This window comes from Schistocerca cancellata, chromosome 9, assembly GCF_023864275.1.
Source record: "Schistocerca cancellata isolate TAMUIC-IGC-003103 chromosome 9, iqSchCanc2.1, whole genome shotgun sequence".
Taxonomy (NCBI): domain Eukaryota; kingdom Metazoa; phylum Arthropoda; class Insecta; order Orthoptera; family Acrididae; genus Schistocerca; species Schistocerca cancellata.
In genome coordinates, this window is record NC_064634.1 from 390,980,228 (window position 1) to 390,992,425 (window position 12,198).

Here is a 12,198-nt window from a genome sequence, read left to right on the forward strand (position 1 = left end):
TAAGGACATGCACGATTCTCATTTAGCACAGGCCATGGAAATTAAAGGTAAGAAACTGAATAGAAAGAAAACCGAAAACACAAAGACTTTTCGACGCACCATCTGAGAGTATTTGTTAGTTGTCAGAGGATCTAAGCTTATAATTTGCCGTGTAGCTTTCTGTAGACTTTTAAGTAAGGAGACTCAGGGTCATACAGTAAAAGATGTTAATTAATGAAACATTTGAAAAATGGAAGTGAGCGTTTGGCGTCATTGGCCGGGAGGCCCCTTGCGGGGCAGGTCCGGCCACCTTGGTGCAGGTCTTACTACATTCGACGCCACATTGGGCGACCTGCGCGCCAGATGGGGATGAAATGATGATGAAGACAACACAACACCCAACCCCTGAGCGGAGAAAATCCCCGACCCATCCGGGAATGGAACCCGGGCCCGTAGGACAGCAATCCGTCTCGCTGACCACTAAGCGTACAAAAATTTGAAGAAAGAAGGGCAGTCACTACAGCCCGCTATATGAAATGGAAATAATTGTCTGGATTAAATTAAATAAACATTTAAGCGTGATTCTCAGTGAAACAGTCATTATTCTGGCACTAAATCAAATTCAAATTGTTCCAGAATCCAAACTTGAATATCAAGATATTATTTGAAGCGTTCTCCATATACTTTTTTGAACATACTGGTAAAAAGCTTACTGTGAATTATAAACTTATTTCAAGTTTTTCAAATAACACTGTAACTGTGATTTAAGCAGGCCGAGACAGATATTTGTGGTGTCCATGATGTCACAAATTGCTGAGAAGTGATCCAACAGATGTTTGAAAAGTAGAGAGTGCACTGCTCCAAAGAAGGCAGACAGAAGAAAGATCTCATCCTTAAGAGCTAAACAGAATCTTCTTTTCTTGCTGCTGAGTTTGATTATTCTCAGAATTTACCAGATCGAAAGTTGAATTTTATAAGAGGCTCTTTGGTTGTATTTGTTTAACGTTCACAACCACAATGACAGTTCGTCGTTTAGGTAGTGTTTTATGGAAATGGAGGCGAAAAAAGATTCAAATTCAGTTCCCTCATTTCTACCCATGCTTAAGAAAAAACATTACTGGATGCACTAGTGTGGAAAAATGATTTTGCTTACTGGCTGCAGAGGACAACATAAGACTGTAATTATCACTTCATTTGCTTCATGGTTAAACAGAGTCTGTCGAGTGGAGGTTACACAAAGATATATCTTGTCTGGGAACATCCTTTCCGGCAGTGCAACAGGAAAATAGAATTAATAAAACAAAAATTTAAGAAAGTGGAGACAATTAACTGTTTTATCATATCTTTCAGTTACAGTAGAGTGCAGACCAATCCTTATCCATTTTAAGTAGGCTTGGGCAGGATATTAATAAAGGAATGAAGAGGTGATCCAAACGAACCTTGTCTCTCAAAACCCATGGCAAAATGAAGTATATTCGAGATACAGTCATACCCATAACTGAAATATACAGTTAGTGGTACTATACTGTGCTGATTAACTTACATCGGTACATTTACGCTGATTCTTCTGTGGAAACAGAAACGTACTACTCAACAGGATAATGAACTTGAAACTGTGAATCATGAAGCAATAACATCTGTGAAAGAAGATGATGCTCATGGCTTGTTTAATAAATGGATGAAGAGAATTGTGTTTGGTTGAATAGGATGTTTGATGAAAGCAAGGTATGAAACGTAAGAGACTGCAATAAATAAATAACTATAATACTATATCTTATCACATTAGTACTATATACATAGAGTCTAGTACTGCTACTACTACACGTAAAATTAAGCATATTACCGCTTTATTTACTCTTTTACTGATGATTTACGATAAAGTACCATTATGAAAGTTTACTTTTATTCTTATATTTTCAAGATTTTAGCACTTTAAATTTTTAAAATAAACTATTTCTTGTTAAAAAAACCAAATATGTCAGTGACTTATATAAATATTACACATAGTTTTTATTTACATGCAATTCTAAACATCTTTGACTTCAAATATCTCAATTCGCCATACCGGCTTTACGTATCCTTATTCCATAAACCCCTTCAACTGCAGGTGTGGTACACACTGTAACGTATTTACTACATCCTGGTGCGATTATGGTTAACGAAAAGAGTTAGAATGAAACATGGCGTCAGCTCAAAACTCAACGCTGTCGAAGAGCAGCAAGGAGGGGTTGATCTTAACGTCATCGACAGAGACGGATCGCTAAGAGCAATGTCACACGTCCTCACTCCACGAGACACTCAGGAAATGCTTGGGTTCCAGCGTGGGACACGGGCACATGGTCTCTCCTTCCATTACCGGCAAAATACTGATGGTGGAAAAATGGGCACAACTAGTCTGTTGCCACAGACGATGTTGAATGAGGACTTGGGCTGTCTGTGGTTGGCTGACTGTAGCTGAAGTAGGAAAAATAGTCAAGGATTTACTCAGGACAGATTCCCAGGAATACACTCACGTTTCAGAAGAGTGTATGCTACCAATATTTTATCCTATTCATTCAGCAGTGGAAAAATCTATAATCCACCTAATTCGTAAATGCAACAGTTTGAAAACATTTCAAACAATCCACTAAGAGCGTGACAGATGCCCAGAGGTATCGGAATGTATCACAAAGTCTCCATAGGCAAATAAGGTGGAGTATGACTGGGCATCGATGGTTCATCACAACGAACTGCGACAGGAGATACCTGAGAGGTTCTTCGAGATCACTTTTTGCCATGTGAGAGGAGACTGGATTGCATCAACATACGAGGGCTGTCCAGAAAGCAAGTTACGATCGGTCGCGAAATGGAAACGACTATGGAAAACCGATAAAGCTTTGCAAAGATGTGTTGGGCAGTGTTCCTAGTATGACTCTAGGTAGAATTCTGTCGCTCTTTTCATTCCTGAGCTTTTAGTGAGCGCGTAAAGATGTCATAGAAAACAGTGTCTCCCGCCAAGTACGAGGGGCTGGCGAGAATTTTCCCCTGAAGCTATGCAACCAACATTACATTACTGTCGTGCGGTTTCTTCTTCAAGACAATTCTCAGCCTCATTCTGCAGGGGCAATGAAGATGTTCCTGCATCGTTTCAATTGGAAATGTTTGGTTACCCACAATACAGCCCGTAATTGTCTCCCACTGAGTTTCATCTCTGCTCAAACGAACCGCTGGCTATGAAGACAACATTTTGGCACAGACAACGAGCTTTAGGCCAGCGTAGAGAATTGGCGGAAAGCACTGGCGGCTGCCTTCTATGATGAGGGTATTGGAAAGTTGGTACAACGCTAGGACGAATGTCTGAATCAGAACGGCGACTACGTAGAGAAGTAGCTGAAAAGTGTAGCTAACTGTTACAAATGAAACATTTCTGATTTTCACTGTGATTTTAATTTCGCGATCAATCGTAACTTACTTTCTGGACAGCCTTCGTACTAGATCACTAAAATTGATAGAACTCCTGCCAAATAATATGCCTTACAGATCGAAAAACTGGTGAAAAGTTGATGTAAGATTTTCACTGATTTTGAAAAATGAAAATTCATAGTAATGAAACCAAAGACACCTAACCTGTATGGAAAAACAAAGCTCCACAAAACACAAATGTCAACATAGTGTGTGGTTAATTGTATAGAGAACCCAGTGTACCTTATTAGTAAAAAGCTGAACACCCTTCTCACATAATACTATACATATCAAAAATGATTCACAATAAAAAACCCGAGAACGTTAGTAAATAACCTAAAATACCTAATGTTTTTTTTTATTCCTGTCTTTGATCACACTATCAGTTCTTTGGACAATGACCGGTTTCAGTCCGTATGACCATCCTCAGGTCTTTTTTACACTATGCCCTAAAGCGATGAGGCCATAATGGCATAGTCAAAACATATAAATATAATCAGCACAGCATCGTCACACAGATCTAAAATAATGTGTAGAATAGGCCACATCGTCCACACAGTCATACTTGAGTAGCCAGTTGCAATAATGACTGTGTGGACGATGTGGCCTATTCTACACCTTATTTTAGATCTATGTGGCGATGCTATGCTGATTATATTTATATATTTTGACGATGCCATTATGACCTTATCACTTTAACATGGTATAAAAAAGATCTGAGGACGGCCATTACGGACTGAAACCGGCCATCGCCTAAAGAATTGACAGTGTGATCAAAGAATGGAATAAGAAAAAACATTTGACAGTATTGGATCACTGTTTGAATACGCGACTGTCGCAGTTGGTGGAATAAAAGACCCAATCAAAGAACGAAAAATTCGTGTCTTTTGACATCACCAATCTCTGCATCAGTATTCCAATACAAGAAAAGATTAATACTATGGAAAACAACTTTCCACAATATAGATAATTACCCATCAGAGAAATATGGGAGATCATTGACATCTTAAAACTAGCAGTAAACCAGAATTACATTGAATTCAATAAGGCATTACACACACAATATGATGGAGTAACCGTGGGGTGTAGCATAGCTGGCACTGTACCTGATATATTTTTAACATTAGAACAAAAACTTTTTAATTCCACAAACAATTTTACAAAGAAAATTGTATATTATTAAAGTTATATCCCGGGTGGTTATGAGTAAACTTTAACTATTTAACATGTTATAATACGGAAACTAATTACCGTACTAGTACCAAACTTGGTAGCATTAATGTCCAGAATATGGGGTATGATTTCCATGCGTCACAGCGCCACCGTCCAGTTCCAGCTATGGCCACCAAATGCCGTGATCATTAATCGCGATTCATATCTCACATATCTGACAAGTCTCGGTGCACTCTGTCGTGTCAACATGAGCTCGGATTAAAGGTGTGGTGTCACCGCCAGACACCACACTTGCTAGGTGGTAGCCTTTAAATCGACCGCGGTCCGTTAGTATACGTCGGACCCGCCTGTCGCCACTATCAGTGAGTTGCAGACCGAGCGCCGCCACACGGCAGGTCTAGTCTAGAGAGACTCCCTAGCGCTCGCCCCAGTTGTACAGCCGACTTTGCTAGCGATGGTTCACTGACTACATACTCTCTCATTTGAGAGACGACAGTTTAGCATAGCCTTCAGTTACGTCATTTGCTACGACCTACCAAGGCGCCATATTCAGTTACTAGAATGTATTCTGAGCAGATAATATTGCGAATCGTGTACCGTCAAGAGCGACGTTCATCATTAATGGATTAAAGTTAAGTATGAAACTAATTACGCCCGCTTTCTGAATTCTAATTCCTTGTCATGTTCCAGACCTCACGTCAGTATAGTCCTTCCCTCCTCACGCCAGCCTGCGTGAGCTAAAGCGCGTGCATTTTGGCCCCCACTAGTAACACGGTGTTGGCTCTTCTGCCAACACAACAAAAGGAGCAGGGCATTATTGGTGAAGCTCTGTTATCAAAGCAACAGTAATGCTGCAGTTGCACTTCGAGAATATCGGCGGCTGAACCGATTACGGAAGGGTCCTCTTTCTCCACCTGCTGTGCGGAGCATGATGAAGTTCGAAGCAACTGGAGAATTGGGTGTCGCTCCGGGAAGAGACGGACGACCGGTTGCACCACAGGTTGGTTGCTATGGCATACCACGCTGCGCGCAATTCCCGATCATGAGGCAGTGCGCGTGGTGTGTCACGACAGTTGAACATCCCGTTGTCAACTGCACAGAAGTTTCTTCGAATCATTCGCAAATAGTATCCGTACAAGATCCATATCACACAATAGCTTGCATCGCAAGATGCACAACGTTGTGTTGACTTCTACATCTACATCTACATCTACATCCATACTCCGCAAGCCACCTGACGGTGTGTGGCGGAGGGTACCTTGAGTACCTCTATCGGTTCTCCCTTCTATTCCAGTCTCGTATTGTTCGTGGAAAGAAGGATTGTCGGTATGCCTCTGTGTGGGCTCTAATCTCTCTGATTTTATCCTCATGGTCTCTTCGCGAGATATGCGTAGGAGGAAGCAATATACTGCTTGACTCTTCGGTGAAGGTATGTTCTCGAAACTTCAACAAAAGCCCGTACCGAGCTACTGAGCGTCTCTCCTGCAGAGTCTTCCACTGGAGTTTATCTATCATCTCCGTAACGCTTTCGCGATTACTAAATGATCCTGTAACGAAGCGCGCTGCTCTCCGTTGATCTTCTCTATATCTTCTATCAACCCTATCTGGTAAGGATCCCACACTACTGAGCAGTATTCAAGCAGTGGGCGAACAAGCGTACTGTAACCTACTTCCTTTGTTTTCGGATTGCATTTCCTTAGGATTCTTCCAATGAATCTCAGTCTGGCATCTGCTTTACCGACGGTCAACATTATATGATCATTCCATTTTAAATCACTCCTAATGCGTACTCCCAGATAATTTATGCTATTAACTGCTTCCAGTTGCTGAACTGCTATTTTGTAGCTAAATGATAAAGGATCTATCTTTCTGTGTATTCGCAGCACATTACACTTCGCTCTCCACTTTCTCGCAAGGACTGAAGCTGACGAGAGCTGGCCTTGGACTATCTTTGGACAGAAGAATCTCATTTTTTTCTGACGGGCGTGGTGAACAAACAGGATTGCCAACTGTGGGGATCTTCACCTCCAGTCACTGTGCATGAAGTTCCTCTGTATGGTGAAGGTGTAACGGATGATGCAGCTTCACGGCTACGTTCGTCATTGGTCCACTCTTGTTTGAACAAGTTGGCGATCAAGAACCAATACGTGCAGTGTGACTGGCCGGCGTTACCGCGACCAGCATATCCATACCCTCCCTACAGGATAGGAACTCGTTAAACGCAACACTTTTCATGCATGATGAGGCCTCACCGCAAATCGCTTGTGAAGTTCACCTGCTTCTCCGAAACACATCTGGAAACGGTCGAATTATCAGCCTACGGACATGCTTTGTTCTTCTATGCAGAATGCAATCCTGCGCTTTCAGATTCTTTTGGACACTGATGGGCGTCATATTGAGCCCGTTCCATAGCAGTAAGGTACCGGTACATAATGCTATGATGTACCGTAGCAGCACATTAAGAATGTTTCGGTTGAATTGGTTATACATTATTTCTTTTCCTCATGTTCTTGAGATAAATGCTACCAAGTTTCATCCTTGTACAGTTGTTAGTTTCCGTCTGATAATGTGTTAAATAGGGAAACATAAATTATAACCATCTGGTAGATGACATCCTGCTGCTAATAGAGAGTTATGATACAGATGTTCAACAGATACAGTAAACATTAAATGAACTGCATCCCCCAACGTGGGGGCCAGAAAGCAATAAAACGATCGACTTCCTGGACCTAACCCCAAAAATAAAAGACATTCACAAAAGCATATCCGTTTGAAGTCTACTGAATACACACACCAGATAACATCATTAACGCAATTTATAATCATGCTACAACACTCAAATATGCATACTTTCATGCGACGACAAACAGATTGCGGTCAGTCGATGTCAGATCATCCAGGTCGTGGCACTTATGTATGAGGCAACGGAAAAAACATGCGAAGTTCAGAAAAACGCGAAATCCCGAAGATTGGCTAAAATTTACAGACGCGCGAAATTTGGCACGGACTTTAATGCGAGATGCCTTTAATACGTTCCACAACGAAACATTGTCTCGAACTTTGGTAGAAAATACGAAGAAATTCTGGTCGTATGTGAAGTATACAAGCGGCAAGACGCAGTCAATACCTTCGCTGCGCAGTGCCGATGGTACTGTTACCGACGACTGTGCAGCTAAAGCGGAGTTATTGAACGCAGTTTTCCGAAATTCCTTCACCAGGGAAGACGAATGGAATATTCCAGGATTTGAAACACGAACAGCTGCTAGCATGAGTTCCTTAGAAGTAGAGACCTTAGGGGTTGCGAAGCAACTCAAATCGCTTGATACGGGCAAGTCTTCAGGTCCAGATTGTATACCGATTACGTTCCTTTCAGATTACGCTGATACAATAGCTCCCTACATAGCAATCATATACAACCGCTCGCTCACCGATAGATCTGTACCTACAGATTGGAATATTGCGCAGGTCGCACCAGTGATTAAGAAGGGTAGTAGGAGTAATCCACCGAACTACAGACCTACATCATTGACGTCGGTTTGCACTAGGGGTTTGGAGCATATACTGTATTCAAACATTATGAATCACCTCGAAGGGAACGATCTATTGATACGTAATCAGCATGGTTTCAGAAAACATCGTTCTTGTGCAACGCAGCTAGCTCTTTATTCGCACGAAGTAATGGCCGCTATCGACAGGGTATCTCAGGTTGATTCCGTATTTCTGGATTTCCGGAAAGCTTTTGACACCGTTCCTCACAAGCGACTTCTAATCAAGCTGCGGGCCTATGGCGTATCGTCTCAGTAGTGCGACTGTCAGGAAGGTCGCAGTTCGTAGTAATAGACGGCAAATTATCGAGAAAACTGAAGTGATATCAGGTGTCCCCCAGGGAAGCGTCCTGGGACCTCTGCTGTTCCTGATCTATATAAATGACCTGGATGACAATCTGAGCAGTTATCTTAGGTTGTTCGCAGATGATGCTGTAATTTAGTAAGGTCATCCGAAGACCAGTATCAGTTGAAAAGCGATTTAGAAAAGATTGCTGTATGGTGTGGCAGGTGGCAGTTGACGCTAAATAACGAAAAGTGTGAGGTGATCCACATGAGTTTCAAAACAAATCCGTTGGAATTCGATTACTCCATAAATAGTACAATTCTCAAGGCTGTCAATTCAACTAAGTACCTGGGTGTTAAAATTACGAACAACTTCAGTTGGAAAGGCCACATAGATAATATTGTGGGGAAGGCGAGCCAAAGGTTGCGTTTCATTGGCAGGACACTTAGAAGATGCAACAAGTCCACTAAAGAGACAGCTTACACTACACTCGTTCGTCCTCTGTTAGAATATTGCTGCGCGGTGTGGGATCCTTACCAGGTGGGATTGACGGAGGACATCGAAAGGGTGCAAAAAGGGCAGCTCGTTTTGTATTATCACGTAATAGGGGAGAGAGCGTGGCAGATATGATACGCGAGTTGGGATGGAAGTCATTAAATCAAAGACGTTTTTCGTCGCGGCGAGATCTATTTAGGAAATTTCAGTCACCAAATTTCTCTTCCAAATGCGAAAATATTTTGTTGAGCCCAACCTACATATGTAGGAATGATCATCAAAATAATATAAGAGAAATTAGAGCTCGAACAGAAAGGTTTATGTGTTCGTTTTTCCCGCGCGCTGTTCGGGAGGTGGAATGGTAGAGAGATAGTATGATTGTAGTTCTATGAACCCTCTGCCAAGCACTTAAATGTGAATTGCAGAATAATCATGTAGATGTAGATGTAGATGTAGGTTTCGTCTTAAAACTTTGTATACTTGTCTGATACATAATATCATGGATTCTGGTCAGTGCTTATTACAGTATTCTAATTATATTCATAGTAATGAAATGAAATGTAATGTGTTGCACAATAGTTTGAAAATTCTGAAACTAGTTTAAATGACCGCGGTGTACATATAAATTATTCTAAAACTGTGGAACGTGCATTACATTCATCGTAAACTGAGGTTCAATATTAGATAAAAATTATAGGAAAGAAAATAGTATACCTGTATTATTTTTTTTAACTGATTTTTAAAAAGAAACAATCCAATTTTTTCCTGTGTTACCCCTTCCGAAATGTAATTTCTTTTTACATGTCCCACAAACAGCACACATCATACAGAAAAAAATGGAAAAGGAGAAATGAGAGATATAATATTTTATTTAGAGAACTGAAAAAAGGACAAATAAACAGAACTTCTGTTTCTAACAAAGATGAACAACAGCAAACAGAAGTGTTTTTTCAGACCCAAATTTTGCATTTTAAAAGTATACATTTAAAAAATTAAATTATAATATGAAATGCTTGGGGAAAGATAATGACATGCCACAAAATGTAAATTTGTTCAGGAGAGTGTATTGTAAGTTTTGATTGACTGTCTTGGCATGTCTACCAAAAATAATGTAATGTCAAATATGTGGTTTGTCACTGTTTAGCTCCAAGCTAACACACTGTTGTGTAGGTTCTTTAAATGGCCTACAAATAGAAATAAATATTCGCGCCATTCCTTTGTGACGACAGAAAGGACATCCGGCCACCTTCTGACACTAGCAATGGCCAATCAATAGTAACAAGGCCGATATTGCGTTGAAGTGCGACAAAGACACCAGGAAATGATGTCCAGATAAATTCTTCCGAAATTTTTACAAAGTCACAGACGGTGTTTAGAGAGGATAGATTGCATGCAACCGGTGGTGGCATGTTTGTCGCTGTTAGTAGTAATTTATCCTGTAGTGAAATAGAAGTGGATACTTCCTGTGAATTATTATGGGTGGAGGTTATACTCAACCATCGAGCTAGGTTAATAATTTGCTCCTTTTACCGACCTCACGACTCAGAAGCATTAGTGGCAGAACAACTGAGAGAAAATCTGGAATACATTTCACGTAAATTTCCTCAGCATGGTATAGTCTTAAGTGGAGATTTCAATTTACCATATATAGCCTGGGACACCAGATGTTTAGGACAGGTGGTAGGGAAGGAGCATCGGCTGACATTATACTAAGTGCACTACCCGAAAATTACCTCGAGCAATTAAGCAGAGAACCGACTCGTGGAGATAACATCTTCGACCTACTGATAACAAACAGACCCGAACTTTTCGACTCTGTAAGCGCAGAACAGGGAACAGTGATCATAAGGCCGTTGCAGAATCCCTGAATATGGAAGTAAATAGAAATATAAAAAAAAGGGAGGAAGGTTTATCTGTTTAGCAAGAGTAATAGGAGGCAGATTTCAGACTACCTAACAGATCAAAACGAAAATTTCTGTTCCGACACTGACAATGTTGAGTATTTATGGAAAAAGTTCAAGGCAATCGTAAAATGCGTTTTAGACAGGTACGTGACGAGTAAAACTGGGAGGGACGGGAAAAACCCACCGTGGTTCAACAACAAAGTTAGGAAACTACTGCGAAAGCAAAGAGACCTTCACTGCAAGTTTAAACGCAGCCAAAACCTCTCAAGACAAACAGAAGCTAAACGATGTCGAAGTTAGCGTAAGGAGAGCTATGCGTGAAGAGTTGAGTGAATTCGAAAGTAAAATTCTGAGTACTGACTTGACAGAAATTCCTAGGAAGTTCTGGTCTTACGTTAAATCAGTAAGTGAATCGAAACAGCACAGCCGGCCGGTGTGGCCAAGCGGTTCTAGGCGCGTCATTCTGGAAGCGCGCGACCGCTACGGTCGCAGGTTCGAATCCTGCCTCGGGCATGGATCTGTGTGTTGTCCTTAGGTAAGTTAGGTTTAAGTAGTTCTAAGTTCTAGGGGACTGATGACCTCAGATGTTAAGTCCCATAGTGCTCAGAGCCATTTGAACAATTTTTGAAACAGTATATCCAGACACTCTGGGATGATGATGGCACTGAAACAGAGGATGAAACGAGTATAACTGAAATACTAAACACCTTTTCCCAAAGCTGTTTCACAGAGGAAGACCGCACTGCAGTTCCTTTTCTAAATCCTCGCACGAACGAAAAAATGGCTGACATCGAAATAAGTGTCTAAGGAATAGAAAAGCAACTGAAATCACTCAATAGAGGAAAGTCCACTAGACTTGACGGGATATCAATTCGATTCTACACAGAGTACGTGAAAGAACTTGCCCCCCTTCCAACAGCCGTGTACCGCAAGTCTCTAGAGGAACAGAAGGTTCCAAATGATTGGAGAAGTCCCAGTTTTCAAGAAGTATCATCGGGCAAATGCGCAAAACTATAGGCCTTTATTCCTGACATCGATCTGTTGTAGAATTTTAGAACATGTTTTTTGCTCGCCTATCGTGTCATTTCTGGAAACTCTTGATTCTACTCTGTAGGAATCAACATGGATTCCGGAAACAGCGATCGTGTGAGACCCAACTCGCTTTATTTGTTCATGAGACCCAGAAAATATTACATACAGGCTCCCAGGTAGATACCATTTTCCTTTACTTCCGGAAGGCGTTCTATACAGTTCCGCACTCTCGCCTGATAAACAAAGTAAGAGCCCACGGAATATCAGACCAGCTGTGTGGCTGGATTGAAGAGTTTTTAGCTAACAGAAGACAGCATTTTGTTCTCAATGGAGAGACGTCTAC

At 41.2% G+C, this 12,198-nt stretch overlaps 1 protein-coding gene across 1 annotated transcript in view; it reads right to left on the minus strand.

The window, feature by feature from the left end:
* LOC126100507 (fatty acyl-CoA reductase 1-like) overlaps positions 1–12,198 on the minus strand; it is a 192,103-nt gene that overhangs the window by 21,507 nt on the left and 158,398 nt on the right. The gene's annotated exons all lie outside the window — the stretch shown is intronic.